Source organism: Phyllobates terribilis, unplaced genomic scaffold (genome assembly GCF_046119375.1).
Source record: "Phyllobates terribilis strain yellow unplaced genomic scaffold, ASM4611937v1 Scaffold_488__1_contigs__length_1352022, whole genome shotgun sequence".
In the NCBI taxonomy this organism is placed as follows: Eukaryota; Metazoa; Chordata; class Amphibia; order Anura; family Dendrobatidae; genus Phyllobates; species Phyllobates terribilis.
In genome coordinates this window covers 1204926-1224479 of record NW_027363248.1, presented here as the reverse complement: position 1 = coordinate 1224479, position 19554 = coordinate 1204926, and the positions used below count along the sequence as shown (strand labels likewise).

General features: G+C 44.5%; 13 non-coding genes across 13 annotated transcripts; all 13 read left to right on the top strand.

Annotated features, from left to right (window-relative positions):
- The first annotated feature begins 2639 nt into the window (after window positions 1-2639).
- On the top strand, window positions 2640-2830 carry LOC141229843 (U2 spliceosomal RNA). The gene has a single exon (XR_012296464.1). It is a non-coding gene; the product is annotated as a U2 spliceosomal RNA (small nuclear RNA).
- A 1115-nt stretch (window positions 2831-3945) lies between these two features.
- LOC141229842 (U2 spliceosomal RNA) lies at window positions 3946-4136 on the top strand. Its single transcript, XR_012296463.1, has one exon. It is a non-coding gene; the product is annotated as a U2 spliceosomal RNA (small nuclear RNA).
- Window positions 4137-5251: 1115 nt separating this feature from the next.
- LOC141229841 (U2 spliceosomal RNA) lies at window positions 5252-5442 on the top strand. The gene has a single exon (XR_012296462.1). It is a non-coding gene; the product is annotated as a U2 spliceosomal RNA (small nuclear RNA).
- A 1112-nt stretch (window positions 5443-6554) lies between these two features.
- On the top strand, window positions 6555-6745 carry LOC141229840 (U2 spliceosomal RNA). The gene has a single exon (XR_012296461.1). It is a non-coding gene; the product is annotated as a U2 spliceosomal RNA (small nuclear RNA).
- Window positions 6746-7860: 1115 nt separating this feature from the next.
- On the top strand, window positions 7861-8051 carry LOC141229942 (U2 spliceosomal RNA). Its single transcript, XR_012296559.1, has one exon. It is a non-coding gene; the product is annotated as a U2 spliceosomal RNA (small nuclear RNA).
- Window positions 8052-9163: 1112 nt separating this feature from the next.
- On the top strand, window positions 9164-9354 carry LOC141229839 (U2 spliceosomal RNA). Its single transcript, XR_012296459.1, has one exon. It is a non-coding gene; the product is annotated as a U2 spliceosomal RNA (small nuclear RNA).
- Window positions 9355-10469: 1115 nt separating this feature from the next.
- On the top strand, window positions 10470-10660 carry LOC141229837 (U2 spliceosomal RNA). The gene has a single exon (XR_012296457.1). It is a non-coding gene; the product is annotated as a U2 spliceosomal RNA (small nuclear RNA).
- A 1115-nt stretch (window positions 10661-11775) lies between these two features.
- LOC141229836 (U2 spliceosomal RNA) lies at window positions 11776-11966 on the top strand. Its single transcript, XR_012296456.1, has one exon. It is a non-coding gene; the product is annotated as a U2 spliceosomal RNA (small nuclear RNA).
- A 1115-nt stretch (window positions 11967-13081) lies between these two features.
- On the top strand, window positions 13082-13272 carry LOC141229928 (U2 spliceosomal RNA). The gene has a single exon (XR_012296545.1). It is a non-coding gene; the product is annotated as a U2 spliceosomal RNA (small nuclear RNA).
- A 1115-nt stretch (window positions 13273-14387) lies between these two features.
- On the top strand, window positions 14388-14578 carry LOC141229835 (U2 spliceosomal RNA). Its single transcript, XR_012296455.1, has one exon. It is a non-coding gene; the product is annotated as a U2 spliceosomal RNA (small nuclear RNA).
- A 1115-nt stretch (window positions 14579-15693) lies between these two features.
- LOC141229834 (U2 spliceosomal RNA) lies at window positions 15694-15884 on the top strand. The gene has a single exon (XR_012296454.1). It is a non-coding gene; the product is annotated as a U2 spliceosomal RNA (small nuclear RNA).
- Window positions 15885-16999: 1115 nt separating this feature from the next.
- Window positions 17000-17190, top strand: LOC141229947 (U2 spliceosomal RNA). Its single transcript, XR_012296562.1, has one exon. It is a non-coding gene; the product is annotated as a U2 spliceosomal RNA (small nuclear RNA).
- Window positions 17191-18305: 1115 nt separating this feature from the next.
- LOC141229833 (U2 spliceosomal RNA) lies at window positions 18306-18496 on the top strand. The gene has a single exon (XR_012296453.1). It is a non-coding gene; the product is annotated as a U2 spliceosomal RNA (small nuclear RNA).
- Window positions 18497-19554: the final 1058 nt, after the last annotated feature.

Sequence of the window (19554 nt, the reverse complement as noted above, 5' to 3'; positions counted from 1 at the left end):
TGTGCCCAAATATTGGAGCTCCCCCACAAGTGACCCCATTTTGGAAACTAGACCACCCAAGGCACCTATCTAGATGCATAGTGAGCACTTGGAACCCTCAGGTGCTTCACAAATTGATTCATACAAATGAAAAAGTGTTTTTTTTTTCACTTTTTCATTGTTACGAATCAATTTGTGAAGCACCTGGGGGTTCCAAGTGCTCACTATGCATCTAGATAGGTGCCTTGGGGGGTCTAGTTTCCAAAATGGGGTCACTTGTGGGGGAGCTCCAATGTTTGGGCACACAGGGACTCTCTAAATGCAACATGGTGTCCTCTAACAAATTTAACGGAAAATCGGCTCAAATTGTTAGCGACACCATGTTGCGTTTGGAGAGCCGCTGTGTGCCCAAACATTGGAGCTCCCCCACAAGTGACCCCATTTTGGAAACTAGACCCCCCAAGGCACCTATCTAGATGCATTGTGAGCACTTGGAACACTCAGGTGCTTCACAAATTGATTCATAAAAATGAAAAAGTGTTTTTTTTTTTCACTTTTTCATTGTTACGAATCAATTTGTGAAGCACCTGGGGGTTGCAAGTGCTCACTATGCATCTAGAAAGGTGCCTTGGGGGGTCTAGTTTCCAAAATGGGGTCACTTGTGGGGGAGCTCCAAAGTTTGGGCACACATGGGCTCTCCAAACACAACATGGCGTCCGCTAATTATTCAAGCAAATTTTACAATCAAAAAGTCAAATAGCGCTCCTTCCCTTCCGAGCCCTGCCGTGCGCCCAAACAGTATTTTTTCCCCAAATATTGGGTATCTGCGTGCCCAGGGGAAATTGCACAACAAATTTTGGGGTCCATTTTTTCTTGTTACCCCTGTGAAAATAAAAAAAATTGGGTCTAAATTAACATTTTTGTGAAAAAAGTTAAATGTTCATTTTTTTCTTCCACATTCAAAAAATTCCTGTGAAGCACCTGAAGGGTTAATAAAGTTCTTGAATGTGGTTTTGAGCACCTTGAGGGGTGCAGTTTTTAGAATGGTGTCACTTTTGGGTATTTTCTGTCATAAAGACCTCTCAAAGTAACTTCAAATGTGATGTGGTCCCTAAAAAAATGGTTTTGTAAATTTTGTTGGAAAAATGAGAAATCGCTGGTCAACTTTTAACCCTTATAGCTCCCTAACAAAAAAAAATTTTGGTTCCAAAATTGTGCTGATGTAAAGTAGACATGTGGGAAATGTTATTTATTAACTCTTTTGTGTGACATATCGCTCTGATTTCAGGGCTTAAAAATTCAAATTTTGAAAATTGCAAAATTTTCAAAATTTTCGCCAAATTTCCGTTTTTTTCACAAATAAACGCAAGTGATATCGAAGAAATTTTTCCACAATCATGAAGTACAATATGTCACTAAAAAACAATCTCAGAATCAGGGGGATCCGTTGAAGCGTTCGAGAGTAATTACCTCATAAAGTGACAGTGGTCAGAATTGTAAAAATTGGCCCGGTCATTAACGTGCAACCACCCGCGGGGCTTAAGGGGTTAATGCAGTTTCTAAAATCAGAAAGAATTGAATTCAATGTTTTTTGTTCATTTTGCTTGTTTGTCGGATTTTGGGATGGACTCTTTGGCTTTGCTTTTCTTCTCCTCATTGGATTTTTCATGTTCAAAGTTGCAGAAGCCAGATTACAAGCTCATTTTGGTTCAACTTCAGCAACTGTGCATTGCATTGCCATGTAATGTGATGCAATGCTATCTTTCTAGCTCTCCCTTTTTACTTCCTTTTGGATAAACAGACATATTAGGCAAGCATTTTGGAGCTTTCACCTAAATAACTACAGGTGGTGAGATAAGCTGCACAATATAATTGACCTTTCAGTATATTGTTGCACACACACCATCTATTTAGCAAATGCCCTTGTTATCAACAGCAGCCTTTTAAACTCACCTGAGCTAACAGGTATGTGCGCTGGTTACTCTGCTGCGCTTAAAATTTCTTTTTTGGTTTGCTACAATGCCTTTTCTGAAACGTTGTCTCCTTCTGCTGGAACACTGACTTCTTTCATTTAATGCCTGCAGACTATAAAAGAGAACCCAACCCAAAAAGTTTGGTTGATTAGTCTGTGGCATTCTGTTAAACTGTTGCTTATGGCGGTCTCTGTGAGCTTCTCAGCGACATTCAGCCAGCCAGGTATCCTGCCTGCAGTAGATGGAATGTGGCAATGGAACGCTGGCTGCGCGTGTCATAATAGGCTCTGAGCCTTTATATACCTGTGCACAGCAGCAGCCACCTTCAGTCTGCTGCTGGACAGCCAGCAGCAGCAGCAGCAGGAGAGGTATGTAATCAGGAGCCCTCCTGCTAAGGGTAGACAGCTGCTCGTTCCACCCCACCCCCCGCCTTAATTGGTTCTCCTCCCTTCCAACGGTGTTGAGGCGGGTGGGAACAGCAGGGGGTGAAGGTGCTGTGTTTAAAGAGGTGGAGTTATGCAGATCTAAAATGCGTGGATTGCAGCAGCAGCAAGCCGAAAAGTGCAGGCATGTAAGGGATCTAGAGGTTGACAACATGTCTTCTTAACGGGAGTCCAGGAGCTCATCTCCACAAATGGACTTTTCAGGATCCTTGGGTGGCTCCGTAGTTTGAAACCAATTCTGGTTATCGCTTCTCGGCCTTTTGGCTAAGATCAAGTGTAGTATCTGTTCTTATCAGTTTAATATCTGATACGTCCCCTATCTGGGGACCATATATTAAATGGATTTTTAGAACAGGGAGATGGAAAAAGAGCTTGCTCTGTCCACTCCACGCATTGACCTGGTATTGCAGTATCTCCAGGACCGGTGCACCCCTTCTTTAATGCAGTTTCTAAAATCAGAAAGAATTGAATTCAATGTTTTTTGTTCATTTTGCTTGTTTGTCGGATTTTGGGATGGACTCTTTGGCTTTGCTTTTCTTCTCCTCATTGGATTTTTCATGTTCAAAGTTGCAGAAGCCAGATTACAAGCTCATTTTGGTTCAACTTCAGCAACTGTGCATTGCATTGCCATGTAATGTGATGCAATGCTATCTTTCTAGCTCTCCCTTTTTACTTCCTTTTGGATAAACAGACATATTAGGCAAGCATTTTTGAGCTTTCACCTAAATAACTACAGGTGGTGAGATAAGCTGCACAATATAATTGACCTTTCAGTATATTGTTGCACACACACCATCTATTTAGCAAATGCCCTTGTTATCAACAGCAGCCTTTTAAACTCACCTGAGCTAACAGGTATGTGCGCTGGTTACTCTGCTGCGCTTAAAATTTCTTTTTTGGTTTGCTACAATGCCTTTTCTGAAACGTTGTCTCCTTCTGCTGGAACACTGACTTCTTTCATTTAATGCCTGCAGACTATAAAAGAGAACCCAACCCAAAAAGTTTGGTTGATTAGTCTGTGGCATTCTGTTAAACTGTTGCTTATGGCGGTCTCTGTGAGCTTCTCAGCGACATTCAGCCAGCCAGGTATCCTGCCTGCAGTAGATGGAATGTGGCAATGGAACGCTGGCTGCGCGTGTCATAATAGGCTCTGAGCCTTTATATACCTGTGCACAGCAGCAGCCACCTTCAGTCTGCTGCTGGACAGCCAGCAGCAGCAGCAGCAGGAGAGGTATGTAATCAGGAGCCCTCCTGCTAAGGGTAGACAGCTGCTCGTTCCACCCCACCCCCCGCCTTAATTGGTTCTCCTCCCTTCCAACGGTGTTGAGGCGGGTGGGAACAGCAGGGGGTGAAGGTGCTGTGTTTAAAGAGGTGGAGTTATGCAGATCTAAAATGCGTGGATTGCAGCAGCAGCAAGCCGAAAAGTGCAGGCATGTAAGGGATCTAGAGGTTGACAACATGTCTTCTTAACGGGAGTCCAGGAGCTCATCTCCATAAATGGACTTTTCAGGATCCTTGGGTGGCTCCGTAGTTTGAAACCAATTCTGGTTATCGCTTCTCGGCCTTTTGGCTAAGATCAAGTGTAGTATCTGTTCTTATCAGTTTAATATCTGATACGTCCCCTATCTGGGGACCATATATTAAATGGATTTTTAGAACAGGGAGATGGAAAAAGAGCTTGCTCTGTCCACTCCACGCATTGACCTGGTATTGCAGTATCTCCAGGACCGGTGCACCCCTTCTTTAATGCAGTTTCTAAAATCAGAAAGAATTGAATTCAATGTTTTTTGTTCATTTTGCTTGTTTGTCGGATTTTGGGATGGACTCTTTGGCTTTGCTTTTCTTCTCCTCATTGGATTTTTCATGTTCAAAGTTGCAGAAGCCAGATTACAAGCTCATTTTGGTTCAACTTCAGCAACTGTGCATTGCATTGCCATGTAATGTGATGCAATGCTATCTTTCTAGCTCTCCCTTTTTACTTCCTTTTGGATAAACAGACATATTAGGCAAGCATTTTGGAGCTTTCACCTAAATAACTACAGGTGGTGAGATAAGCTGCACAATATAATTGACCTTTCAGTATATTGTTGCACACACACCATCTATTTAGCAAATGCCCTTGTTATCAACAGCAGCCTTTTAAACTCACCTGAGCTAACAGGTATGTGCGCTGGTTACTCTGCTGCGCTTAAAATTTCTTTTTTGGTTTGCTACAATGCCTTTTCTGAAACGTTGTCTCCTTCTGCTGGAACACTGACTTCTTTCATTTAATGCCTGCAGACTATAAAAGAGAACCCAACCCAAAAAGTTTGGTTGATTAGTCTGTGGCATTCTGTTAAACTGTTGCTTATGGCGGTCTCTGTGAGCTTCTCAGCGACATTCAGCCAGCCAGGTATCCTGCCTGCAGTAGATGGAATGTGGCAATGGAACGCTGGCTGCGCGTGTCATAATAGGCTCTGAGCCTTTATATACCTGTGCACAGCAGCAGCCACCTTCAGTCTGCTGCTGGACAGCCAGCAGCAGCAGCAGCAGGAGAGGTATGTAATCAGGAGCCCTCCTGCTAAGGGTAGACAGCTGCTCGTTCCACCCCACCCCCCGCCTTAATTGGTTCTCCTCCCTTCCAACGGTGTTGAGGCGGGTGGGAACAGCAGGGGGTGAAGGTGCTGTGTTTAAAGAGGTGGAGTTATGCAGATCTAAAACGCGTGGATTGCAGCAGCAGCAAGCCGAAAAGTGCAGGCATGTAAGGGATCTAGAGGTTGACAACATGTCTTCTTAACGGGAGTCCAGGAGCTCATCTCCACAAATGGACTTTTCAGGATCCTTGGGTGGCTCCGTAGTTTGAAACCAATTCTGGTTATCGCTTCTCGGCCTTTTGGCTAAGATCAAGTGTAGTATCTGTTCTTATCAGTTTAATATCTGATACGTCCCCTATCTGGGGACCATATATTAAATGGATTTTTAGAACAGGGAGATGGAAAAAGAGCTTGCTCTGTCCACTCCACGCATTGACCTGGTATTGCAGTATCTCCAGGACCGGTGCACCCCTTCTTTAATGCAGTTTCTAAAATCAGAAAGAATTGAATTCAATGTTTTTTGTTCATTTTGCTTGTTTGTCGGATTTTGGGATGGACTCTTTGGCTTTGCTTTTCTTCTCCTCATTGGATTTTTCATGTTCAAAGTTGCAGAAGCCAGATTACAAGCTCATTTTGGTTCAACTTCAGCAACTGTGCATTGCATTGCCATGTAATGTGATGCAATGCTATCTTTCTAGCTCTCCCTTTTTACTTCCTTTTGGATAAACAGACATATTAGGCAAGCATTTTGGAGCTTTCACCTAAATAACTACAGGTGGTGAGATAAGCTGCACAATATAATTGACCTTTCAGTATATTGTTGCACACACACCATCTATTTAGCAAATGCCCTTGTTATCAACAGCAGCCTTTTAAACTCACCCGAGCTAACAGGTATGTGCGCTGGTTACTCTGCTGCGCTTAAAATTTCTTTTTTGGTTTGCTACAATGCCTTTTCTGAAACGTTGTCTCCTTCTGCTGGAACACTGACTTCTTTCATTTAATGCCTGCAGACTATAAAAGAGAACCCAACCCAAAAAGTTTGGTTGATTAGTCTGTGGCATTCTGTTAAACTGTTGCTTATGGCGGTCTCTGTGAGCTTCTCAGCGACATTCAGCCAGCCAGGTATCCTGCCTGCAGTAGATGGAATGTGGCAATGGAACGCTGGCTGCGCGTGTCATAATAGGCTCTGAGCCTTTATATACCTGTGCACAGCAGCAGCCACCTTCAGTCTGCTGCTGGACAGCCAGCAGCAGCAGCAGGAGAGGTATGTAATCAGGAGCCCTCCTGCTAAGGGTAGACAGCTGCTCGTTCCACCCCACCCCCCGCCTTAATTGGTTCTCCTCCCTTCCAACGGTGTTGAGGCGGGTGGGAACAGCAGGGGGTGAAGGTGCTGTGTTTAAAGAGGTGGAGTTATGCAGATCTAAAACGCGTGGATTGCAGCAGCAGCAAGCCGAAAAGTGCAGGCATGTAAGGGATCTAGAGGTTGACAACATGTCTTCTTAACGGGAGTCCAGGAGCTCATCTCCACAAATGGACTTTTCAGGATCCTTGGGTGGCTCCGTAGTTTGAAACCAATTCTGGTTATCGCTTCTCGGCCTTTTGGCTAAGATCAAGTGTAGTATCTGTTCTTATCAGTTTAATATCTGATACGTCCCCTATCTGGGGACCATATATTAAATGGATTTTTAGAACAGGGAGATGGAAAAAGAGCTTGCTCTGTCCACTCCACGCATTGACCTGGTATTGCAGTATCTCCAGGACCGGTGCACCCCTTCTTTAATGCAGTTTCTAAAATCAGAAAGAATTGAATTCAATGTTTTTTGTTCATTTTGCTTGTTTGTCGGATTTTGGGATGGACTCTTTGGCTTTGCTTTTCTTCTCCTCATTGGATTTTTCATGTTCAAAGTTGCAGAAGCCAGATTACAAGCTCATTTTGGTTCAACTTCAGCAACTGTGCATTGCATTGCCATGTAATGTGATGCAATGCTATCTTTCTAGCTCTCCCTTTTTACTTCCTTTTGGATAAACAGACATATTAGGCAAGCATTTTGGAGCTTTCACCTAAATAACTACAGGTGGTGAGATAAGCTGCACAATATAATTGACCTTTCAGTATATTGTTGCACACACACCATCTATTTAGCAAATGCCCTTGTTATCAACAGCAGCCTTTTAAACTCACCTGAGCTAACAGGTATGTGCGCTGGTTACTCTGCTGCGCTTAAAATTTCTTTTTTGGTTTGCTACAATGCCTTTTCTGAAACGTTGTCTCCTTCTGCTGGAACACTGACTTCTTTCATTTAATGCCTGCAGACTATAAAAGAGAACCCAACCCAAAAAGTTTGGTTGATTAGTCTGTGGCATTCTGTTAAACTGTTGCTTATGGCGGTCTCTGTGAGCTTCTCAGCGACATTCAGCCAGCCAGGTATCCTGCCTGCAGTAGATGGAATGTGGCAATGGAACGCTGGCTGCGCGTGTCATAATAGGCTCTGAGCCTTTATATACCTGTGCACAGCAGCAGCCACCTTCAGTCTGCTGCTGGACAGCCCCCAGCAGCAGCAGCAGGAGAGGTATGTAATCAGGAGCCCTCCTGCTAAGGGTAGACAGCTGCTCGTTCCACCCCACCCCCCGCCTTAATTGGTTCTCCTCCCTTCCAACGGTGTTGAGGCGGGTGGGAACAGCAGGGGGTGAAGGTGCTGTGTTTAAAGAGGTGGAGTTATGCAGATCTAAAACGCGTGGATTGCAGCAGCAGCAAGCCGAAAAGTGCAGGCATGTAAGGGATCTAGAGGTTGACAACATGTCTTCTTAACGGGAGTCCAGGAGCTCATCTCCACAAATGGACTTTTCAGGATCCTTGGGTGGCTCCGTAGTTTGAAACCAATTCTGGTTATCGCTTCTCGGCCTTTTGGCTAAGATCAAGTGTAGTATCTGTTCTTATCAGTTTAATATCTGATACGTCCCCTATCTGGGGACCATATATTAAATGGATTTTTAGAACAGGGAGATGGAAAAAGAGCTTGCTCTGTCCACTCCACGCATTGAAATGGTATTGCAGTATCTCCAGGACCGGTGCACCCCTTCTTTAATGCAGTTTCTAAAATCAGAAAGAATTGAATTCAATGTTTTTTGTTCATTTTGCTTGTTTGTCGGATTTTGGGATGGACTCTTTGGCTTTGCTTTTCTTCTCCTCATTGGATTTTTCATGTTCAAAGTTGCAGAAGCCAGATTACAAGCTCATTTTGGTTCAACTTCAGCAACTGTGCATTGCATTGCCATGTAATGTGATGCAATGCTATCTTTCTAGCTCTCCCTTTTTACTTCCTTTTGGATAAACAGACATATTAGGCAAGCATTTTGGAGCTTTCACCTAAATAACTACAGGTGGTGAGATAAGCTGCACAATATAATTGACCTTTCAGTATATTGTTGCACACACACCATCTATTTAGCAAATGCCCTTGTTATCAACAGCAGCCTTTTAAACTCACCCGAGCTAACAGGTATGTGCGCTGGTTACTCTGCTGCGCTTAAAATTTCTTTTTTGGTTTGCTACAATGCCTTTTCTGAAACGTTGTCTCCTTCTGCTGGAACACTGACTTCTTTCATTTAATGCCTGCAGACTATAAAAGAGAACCCAACCCAAAAAGTTTGGTTGATTAGTCTGTGGCATTCTGTTAAACTGTTGCTTATGGCGGTCTCTGTGAGCTTCTCAGCGACATTCAGCCAACCAGGTATCCTGCCTGCAGTAGATGGAATGTGGCAATGGAACGCTGGCTGCGCGTGTCATAATAGGCTCTGAGCCTTTATATACCTGTGCACAGCAGCAGCCACCTTCAGTCTGCTGCTGGACAGCCAGCAGCAGCAGCAGGAGAGGTATGTAATCAGGAGCCCTCCTGCTAAGGGTAGACAGCTGCTCGTTCCACCCCACCCCCCGCCTTAATTGGTTCTCCTCCCTTCCAACGGTGTTGAGGCGGGTGGGAACAGCAGGGGGTGAAGGTGCTGTGTTTAAAGAGGTGGAGTTATGCAGATCTAAAACGCGTGGATTGCAGCAGCAGCAAGCCGAAAAGTGCAGGCATGTAAGGGATCTAGAGGTTGACAACATGTCTTCTTAACGGGAGTCCAGGAGCTCATCTCCACAAATGGACTTTTCAGGATCCTTGGGTGGCTCCGTAGTTTGAAACCAATTCTGGTTATCGCTTCTCGGCCTTTTGGCTAAGATCAAGTGTAGTATCTGTTCTTATCAGTTTAATATCTGATACGTCCCCTATCTGGGGACCATATATTAAATGGATTTTTAGAACAGGGAGATGGAAAAAGAGCTTGCTCTGTCCACTCCACGCATTGACCTGGTATTGCAGTATCTCCAGGACCGGTGCACCCCTTCTTTAATGCAGTTTCTAAAATCAGAAAGAATTGAATTCAATGTTTTTTGTTCATTTTGCTTGTTTGTCGGATTTTGGGATGGACTCTTTGGCTTTGCTTTTCTTCTCCTCATTGGATTTTTCATGTTCAAAGTTGCAGAAGCCAGATTACAAGCTCATTTTGGTTCAACTTCAGCAACTGTGCATTGCATTGCCATGTAATGTGATGCAATGCTATCTTTCTAGCTCTCCCTTTTTACTTCCTTTTGGATAAACAGACATATTAGGCAAGCATTTTGGAGCTTTCACCTAAATAACTACAGGTGGTGAGATAAGCTGCACAATATAATTGACCTTTCAGTATATTGTTGCACACACACCATCTATTTAGCAAATGCCCTTGTTATCAACAGCAGCCTTTTAAACTCACCTGAGCTAACAGGTATGTGCGCTGGTTACTCTGCTGCGCTTAAAATTTCTTTTTTGGTTTGCTACAATGCCTTTTCTGAAACGTTGTCTCCTTCTGCTGGAACACTGACTTCTTTCATTTAATGCCTGCAGACTATAAAAGAGAACCCAACCCAAAAAGTTTGGTTGATTAGTCTGTGGCATTCTGTTAAACTGTTGCTTATGGCGGTCTCTGTGAGCTTCTCAGCGACATTCAGCCAGCCAGGTATCCTGCCTGCAGTAGATGGAATGTGGCAATGGAACGCTGGCTGCGCGTGTCATAATAGGCTCTGAGCCTTTATATACCTGTGCACAGCAGCAGCCACCTTCAGTCTGCTGCTGGACAGCCAGCAGCAGCAGCAGCAGGAGAGGTATGTAATCAGGAGCCCTCCTGCTAAGGGTAGACAGCTGCTCGTTCCACCCCACCCCCCGCCTTAATTGGTTCTCCTCCCTTCCAACGGTGTTGAGGCGGGTGGGAACAGCAGGGGGTGAAGGTGCTGTGTTTAAAGAGGTGGAGTTATGCAGATCTAAAACGCGTGGATTGCAGCAGCAGCAAGCCGAAAAGTGCAGGCATGTAAGGGATCTAGAGGTTGACAACATGTCTTCTTAACGGGAGTCCAGGAGCTCATCTCCACAAATGGACTTTTCAGGATCCTTGGGTGGCTCCGTAGTTTGAAACCAATTCTGGTTATCGCTTCTCGGCCTTTTGGCTAAGATCAAGTGTAGTATCTGTTCTTATCAGTTTAATATCTGATACGTCCCCTATCTGGGGACCATATATTAAATGGATTTTTAGAACAGGGAGATGGAAAAAGAGCTTGCTCTGTCCACTCCACGCATTGACCTGGTATTGCAGTATCTCCAGGACCGGTGCACCCCTTCTTTAATGCAGTTTCTAAAATCAGAAAGAATTGAATTCAATGTTTTTTGTTCATTTTGCTTGTTTGTCGGATTTTGGGATGGACTCTTTGGCTTTGCTTTTCTTCTCCTCATTGGATTTTTCATGTTCAAAGTTGCAGAAGCCAGATTACAAGCTCATTTTGGTTCAACTTCAGCAACTGTGCATTGCATTGCCATGTAATGTGATGCAATGCTATCTTTCTAGCTCTCCCTTTTTACTTCCTTTTGGATAAACAGACATATTAGGCAAGCATTTTGGAGCTTTCACCTAAATAACTACAGGTGGTGAGATAAGCTGCACAATATAATTGACCTTTCAGTATATTGTTGCACACACACCATCTATTTAGCAAATGCCCTTGTTATCAACAGCAGCCTTTTAAACTCACCTGAGCTAACAGGTATGTGCGCTGGTTACTCTGCTGCGCTTAAAATTTCTTTTTTGGTTTGCTACAATGCCTTTTCTGAAACGTTGTCTCCTTCTGCTGGAACACTGACTTCTTTCATTTAATGCCTGCAGACTATAAAAGAGAACCCAACCCAAAAAGTTTGGTTGATTAGTCTGTGGCATTCTGTTAAACTGTTGCTTATGGCGGTCTCTGTGAGCTTCTCAGCGACATTCAGCCAGCCAGGTATCCTGCCTGCAGTAGATGGAATGTGGCAATGGAACGCTGGCTGCGCGTGTCATAATAGGCTCTGAGCCTTTATATACCTGTGCACAGCAGCAGCCACCTTCAGTCTGCTGCTGGACAGCCAGCAGCAGCAGCAGCAGGAGAGGTATGTAATCAGGAGCCCTCCTGCTAAGGGTAGACAGCTGCTCGTTCCACCCCACCCCCCGCCTTAATTGGTTCTCCTCCCTTCCAACGGTGTTGAGGCGGGTGGGAACAGCAGGGGGTGAAGGTGCTGTGTTTAAAGAGGTGGAGTTATGCAGATCTAAAACGCGTGGATTGCAGCAGCAGCAAGCCGAAAAGTGCAGGCATGTAAGGGATCTAGAGGTTGACAACATGTCTTCTTAACGGGAGTCCAGGAGCTCATCTCCACAAATGGACTTTTCAGGATCCTTGGGTGGCTCCGTAGTTTGAAACCAATTCTGGTTATCGCTTCTCGGCCTTTTGGCTAAGATCAAGTGTAGTATCTGTTCTTATCAGTTTAATATCTGATACGTCCCCTATCTGGGGACCATATATTAAATGGATTTTTAGAACAGGGAGATGGAAAAAGAGCTTGCTCTGTCCACTCCACGCATTGACCTGGTATTGCAGTATCTCCAGGACCGGTGCACCCCTTCTTTAATGCAGTTTCTAAAATCAGAAAGAATTGAATTCAATGTTTTTTGTTCATTTTGCTTGTTTGTCGGATTTTGGGATGGACTCTTTGGCTTTGCTTTTCTTCTCCTCATTGGATTTTTCATGTTCAAAGTTGCAGAAGCCAGATTACAAGCTCATTTTGGTTCAACTTCAGCAACTGTGCATTGCATTGCCATGTAATGTGATGCAATGCTATCTTTCTAGCTCTCCCTTTTTACTTCCTTTTGGATAAACAGACATATTAGGCAAGCATTTTGGAGCTTTCACCTAAATAACTACAGGTGGTGAGATAAGCTGCACAATATAATTGACCTTTCAGTATATTGTTGCACACACACCATCTATTTAGCAAATGCCCTTGTTATCAACAGCAGCCTTTTAAACTCACCTGAGCTAACAGGTATGTGCGCTGGTTACTCTGCTGCGCTTAAAATTTCTTTTTTGGTTTGCTACAATGCCTTTTCTGAAACGTTGTCTCCTTCTGCTGGAACACTGACTTCTTTCATTTAATGCCTGCAGACTATAAAAGAGAACCCAACCCAAAAAGTTTGGTTGATTAGTCTGTGGCATTCTGTTAAACTGTTGCTTATGGCGGTCTCTGTGAGCTTCTCAGCGACATTCAGCCAGCCAGGTATCCTGCCTGCAGTAGATGGAATGTGGCAATGGAACGCTGGCTGTGCGTGTCATAATAGGCTCTGAGCCTTTATATACCTGTGCACAGCAGCAGCCACCTTCAGTCTGCTGCTGGACAGCCAGCAGCAGCAGCAGCAGGAGAGGTATGTAATCAGGAGCCCTCCTGCTAAGGGTAGACAGCTGCTCGTTCCACCCCACCCCCCGCCTTAATTGGTTCTCCTCCCTTCCAACGGTGTTGAGGCGGGTGGGAACAGCAGGGGGTGAAGGTGCTGTGTTTAAAGAGGTGGAGTTATGCAGATCTAAAACGCGTGGATTGCAGCAGCAGCAAGCCGAAAAGTGCAGGCATGTAAGGGATCTAGAGGTTGACAACATGTCTTCTTAACGGGAGTCCAGGAGCTCATCTCCACAAATGGACTTTTCAGGATCCTTGGGTGGCTCCGTAGTTTGAAACCAATTCTGGTTATCGCTTCTCGGCCTTTTGGCTAAGATCAAGTGTAGTATCTGTTCTTATCAGTTTAATATCTGATACGTACCCTATCTGGGGACCATATATTAAATGGATTTTTAGAACAGGGAGATGGAAAAAGAGCTTGCTCTGTCCACTCCACGCATTGACCTGGTATTGCAGTATCTCCAGGACCGGTGCACCCCTTCTTTAATGCAGTTTCTAAAATCAGAAAGAATTGAATTCAATGTTTTTTGTTCATTTTGCTTGTTTGTCGGATTTTGGGATGGACTCTTTGGCTTTGCTTTTCTTCTCCTCATTGGATTTTTCATGTTCAAAGTTGCAGAAGCCAGATTACAAGCTCATTTTGGTTCAACTTCAGCAACTGTGCATTGCATTGCCATGTAATGTGATGCAATGCTATCTTTCTAGCTCTCCCTTTTTACTTCCTTTTGGATAAACAGACATATTAGGCAAGCATTTTGGAGCTTTCACCTAAATAACTACAGGTGGTGAGATAAGCTGCACAATATAATTGACCTTTCAGTATATTGTTGCACACACACCATCTATTTAGCAAATGCCCTTGTTATCAACAGCAGCCTTTTAAACTCACCTGAGCTAACAGGTATGTGCGCTGGTTACTCTGCTGCGCTTAAAATTTCTTTTTTGGTTTGCTACAATGCCTTTTCTGAAACGTTGTCTCCTTCTGCTGGAACACTGACTTCTTTCATTTAATGCCTGCAGACTATAAAAGAGAACCCAACCCAAAAAGTTTGGTTGATTAGTCTGTGGCATTCTGTTAAACTGTTGCTTATGGCGGTCTCTGTGAGCTTCTCAGCGACATTCAGCCAGCCAGGTATCCTGCCTGCAGTAGATGGAATGTGGCAATGGAACGCTGGCTGCGCGTGTCATAATAGGCTCTGAGCCTTTATATACCTGTGCACAGCAGCAGCCACCTTCAGTCTGCTGCTGGACAGCCAGCAGCAGCAGCAGCAGGAGAGGTATGTAATCAGGAGCCCTCCTGCTAAGGGTAGACAGCTGCTCGTTCCACCCCACCCCCCGCCTTAATTGGTTCTCCTCCCTTCCAACGGTGTTGAGGCGGGTGGGAACAGCAGGGGGTGAAGGTGCTGTGTTTAAAGAGGTGGAGTTATGCAGATCTAAAACGCGTGGATTGCAGCAGCAGCAAGCCGAAAAGTGCAGGCATGTAAGGGATCTAGAGGTTGACAACATGTCTTCTTAACGGGAGTCCAGGAGCTCATCTCCACAAATGGACTTTTCAGGATCCTTGGGTGGCTCCGTAGTTTGAAACCAATTCTGGTTATCGCTTCTCGGCCTTTTGGCTAAGATCAAGTGTAGTATCTGTTCTTATCAGTTTAATATCTGATACGTCCCCTATCTGGGGACCATATATTAAATGGATTTTTAGAACAGGGAGATGGAAAAAGAGCTTGCTCTGTCCACTCCACGCATTGACCTGGTATTGCAGTATCTCCAGGACCGGTGCACCCCTTCTTTAATGCAGTTTCTAAAATCAGAAAGAATTGAATTCAATGTTTTTTGTTCATTTTGCTTGTTTGTCAGATTTTGGGATGGACTCTTTGGCTTTGCTTTTCTTCTCCTCATTGGATTTTTCATGTTCAAAGTTGCAGAAGCCAGATTACAAGCTCATTTTGGTTCAACTTCAGCAACTGTGCATTGCATTGCCATGTAATGTGATGCAATGCTATCTTTCTAGCTCTCCCTTTTTACTTCCTTTTGGATAAACAGACATATTAGGCAAGCATTTTGGAGCTTTCACCTAAATAACTACAGGTGGTGAGATAAGCTGCACAATATAATTGACCTTTCAGTATATTGTTGCACACACACCATCTATTTAGCAAATGCCCTTGTTATCAACAGCAGCCTTTTAAACTCACCTGAGCTAACAGGTATGTGCGCTGGTTACTCTGCTGCGCTTAAAATTTCTTTTTTGGTTTGCTACAATGCCTTTTCTGAAACGTTGTCTCCTTCTGCTGGAACACTGACTTCTTTCATTTAATGCCTGCAGACTATAAAAGAGAACCCAACCCAAAAAGTTTGGTTGATTAGTCTGTGGCATTCTGTTAAACTGTTGCTTATGGCGGTCTCTGTGAGCTTCTCAGCGACATTCAGCCAGCCAGGTATCCTGCCTGCAGTAGATGGAATGTGGCAATGGAACGCTGGCTGCGCGTGTCATAATAGGCTCTGAGCCTTTATATACCTGTGCACAGCAGCAGCCACCTTCAGTCTGCTGCTGGACAGCCAGCAGCAGCAGCAGCAGGAGAGGTATGTAATCAGGAGCCCTCCTGCTAAGGGTAGACAGCTGCTCGTTCCACCCCACCCCCCGCCTTAATTGGTTCTCCTCCCTTCCAACGGTGTTGAGGCGGGTGGGAACAGCAGGGGGTGAAGGTGCTGTGTTTAAAGAGGTGGAGTTATGCAGATCTAAAACGCGTGGATTGCAGCAGCAGCAAGCCGAAAAGTGCAGGCATGTAAGGGATCTAGAGGTTGACAACATGTCTTCTTAACGGGAGTCCAGGAGCTCATCTCCACAAATGGACTTTTCAGGATCCTTGGGTGGCTCCGTAGTTTGAAACCAATTCTGGTTATCGCTTCTCGGCCTTTTGGCTAAGATCAAGTGTAGTATCTGTTCTTATCAGTTTAATATCTGATACGTCCCCTATCTGGGGACCATATATTAAATGGATTTTTAGAACAGGGAGATGGAAAAAGAGCTTGCTCTGTCCACTCCACGCATTGACCTGGTATTGCAGTATCTCCAGGACCGGTGCACCCCTTCTTTAATGCAGTTTCTAAAATCAGAAAGAATTGAATTCAATGTTTTTTGTTCATTTTGCTTGTTTGTCGGATTTTGGGATGGACTCTTTGGCTTTGCTTTTCTTCTCCTCATTGGATTTTTCATGTTCAAAGTTGCAGAAGCCAGATTACAAGCTCATTTTGGTTCAACTTCAGCAACTGTGCATTGCATTGCCATGTAATGTGATGCAATGCTATCTTTCTAGCTCTCCCTTTTTACTTCCTTTTGGATAAACAGACATATTAGGCAAGCATTTTGGAGCTTTCACCTAAATAACTACAGGTGGTGAGATAAGCTGCACAATATAATTGACCTTTCAGTATATTGTTGCACACACACCATCTATTTAGCAAATGCCCTTGTTATCAACAGCAGCCTTTTAAACTCACCTGAGCTAACAGGTATGTGCGCTGGTTACTCTGCTGCGCTTAAAATTTCTTTTTTGGTTTGCTACAATGCCTTTTCTGAAACGTTGTCTCCTTCTGCTGGAACACTGACTTCTTTCATTTAATGCCTGCAGACTATAAAAGAGAACCCAACCCAAAAAGTTTGGTTGATTAGTCTGTGGCATTCTGTTAAACTGTTGCTTATGGCGGTCTCTGTGAGCTTCTCAGCGACATTCAGCCAGCCAGGTATCCTGCCTGCAGTAGATGGAATGTGGCAATGGAACGCTGGCTGCGCGTGTCATAATAGGCTCTGAGCCTTTATATACCTGTGCACAGCAGCAGCCACCTTCAGTCTGCTGCTGGACAGCCAGCAGCAGCAGCAGCAGGAGAGGTATGTAATCAGGAGCCCTCCTGCTAAGGGTAGACAGCTGCTCGTTCCACCCCACCCCCCGCCTTAATTGGTTCTCCTCCCTTCCAACGGTGTTGAGGCGGGTGGGAACAGCAGGGGGTGAAGGTGCTGTGTTTAAAGAGGTGGAGTTATGCAGATCTAAAACGCGTGGATTGCAGCAGCAGCAAGCCGAAAAGTGCAGGCATGTAAGGGATCTAGAGGTTGACAACATGTCTTCTTAACGGGAGTCCAGGAGCTCATCTCCACAAATGGACTTTTCAGGATCCTTGGGTGGCTCCGTAGTTTGAAACCAATTCTGGTTATCGCTTCTCGGCCTTTTGGCTAAGATCAAGTGTAGTATCTGTTCTTATCAGTTTAATATCTCATACGTACCCTATCTGGGGACCATATATTAAATGGATTTTTAGAACAGGGAGATGGAAAAAGAGCTTGCTCTGTCCACTCCACGCATTGACCTGGTATTGCAGTATCTCCAGGACCGGTGCACCCCTTCTTTAATGCAGTTTCTAAAATCAGAAAGAATTGAATTCAATGTTTTTTGTTCATTTTGCTTGTTTGTCGGATTTTGGGATGGACTCTTTGGCTTTGCTTTTCTTCTCCTCATTGGATTTTTCATGTTCAAAGTTGCAGAAGCCAGATTACAAGCTCATTTTGGTTCAACTTCAGCAACTGTGCATTGCATTGCCATGTAATGTGATGCAATGCTATCTTTCTAGCTCTCCCTTTTTACTTCCTTTTGGATAAACAGACATATTAGGCAAGCATTTTGGAGCTTTCACCTAAATAACTACAGGTGGTGAGATAAGCTGCACAATATAATTGACCTTTCAGTATATTGTTGCACACACACCATCTATTTAGCAAATGCCCTTGTTATCAACAGCAGCCTTTTAAACTCACCTGAGCTAACAGGTATGTGCGCTGGTTACTCTGCTGCGCTTAAAATTTCTTTTTTGGTTTGCTACAATGCCTTTTCTGAAACGTTGTCTCCTTCTGCTGGAACACTGACTTCTTTCATTTAATGCCTGCAGACTATAAAAGAGAACCCAACCCAAAAAGTTTGGTTGATTAGTCTGTGGCATTCTGTTAAACTGTTGCTTATGGCGGTCTCTGTGAGCTTCTCAGCGACATTCAGCCAGCCAGGTATCCTGCCTGCAGTAGATGGAATGTGGCAATGGAACGCTGGCTGCGCGTGTCATAATAGGCTCTGAGCCTTTATATACCTGTGCACAGCAGCAGCCACCTTCAGTCTGCTGCTGGACAGCCAGCAGCAGCAGCAGCAGGAGAGGTATGTAATCAGGAGCCCTCCTGCTAAGGGTAGACAGCTGCTCGTTCCACCCCACCCCCCGCCTTAATTGGTTCTCCTCCCTTCCAACGGTGTTGAGGCGGGTGGGAACAGCAGGGGGTGAAGGTGCTGTGTTTAAAGAGGTGGAGTTATGCAGATCTAAAACGCGTGGATTGCAGCAGCAGCAAGCCGAAAAGTGCAGGCATGTAAGGGATCTAGAGGTTGACAACATGTCTTCTTAACGGGAGTCCAGGAGCTCATCTCCACAAATGGACTTTTCAGGATCCTTGGGTGGCTCCGTAGTTTGAAACCAATTCTGGTTATCGCTTCTCGGCCTTTTGGCTAAGATCAAGTGTAGTATCTGTTCTTATCAGTTTAATATCTGATACGTCCCCTATCTGGGGACCATATATTAAATGGATTTTTAGAACAGGGAGATGGAAAAAGAGCTTGCTCTGTCCACTCCACGCATTGACCTGGTATTGCAGTATCTCCAGGACCGGTGCACCCCTTCTTTAATGCAGTTTCTAAAATCAGAAAGAATTGAATTCAATGTTTTTTGTTCATTTTGCTTGTTTGTCGGATTTTGGGATGGACTCTTTGGCTTTGCTTTTCTTCTCCTCATTGGATTTTTCATGTTCAAAGTTGCAGAAGCCAGATTACAAGCTCATTTTGGTTCAACTTCAGCAACTGTGCATTGCATTGCCATGTAATGTGATGCAATGCTATCTTTCTAGCTCTCCCTTTTTACTTCCTTTTGGATAAACAGACATATTAGGCAAGCATTTTGGAGCTTTCACCTAAATAACTACAGGTGGTGAGATAAGCTGCACAATATAATTGACCTTTCAGTATATTGTTGCACACACACCATCTATTTAGCAATTGCCCTTGTTATCAACAGCAGCCTTTTAAACTCACCTGAGCTAACAGGTATGTGCGCTGGTTACTCTGCTGCGCTTAAAATTTCTTTTTTGGTTTGCTACAATGCCTTTTCTGAAACGTTGTCTCCTTCTGCTGGAACACTGACTTCTTTCATTTAATGCCTGCAGACTATAAAAGAGAACCCAACCCAAAAAGTTTGGTTGATTAGTCTGTGGCATTCTGTTAAACTGTTGCTTATGGCGGTCTCTGTGAGCTTCTCAGCGACATTCAGCCAGCCAGGTATCCTGCCTGCAGTAGATGGAATGTGGCAATGGAACGCTGGCTGCGCGTGTCATAATAGGCTCTGAGCCTTTATATACCTGTGCACAGCAGCAGCCACCTTCAGTCTGCTGCTGGACAGCCAGCAGCAGCAGCAGCAGGAGAGGTATGTAATCAGGAGCCCTCCTGCTAAGGGTAGACAGCTGCTCGTTCCACCCCACCCCCCGCCTTAATTGGTTCTCCTCCCTTCCAACGGTGTTGAGGCGGGTGGGAACAGCAGGGGGTGAAGGTGCTGTGTTTAAAGAGGTGGAGTTATGCAGATCTAAAACGCGTGGATTGCAGCAGCAGCAAGCCGAAAAGTGCAGGCATGTAAGGGATCTAGAGGTTGACAACATGTCTTCTTAACGGGAGTCCAGGAGCTCATCTCC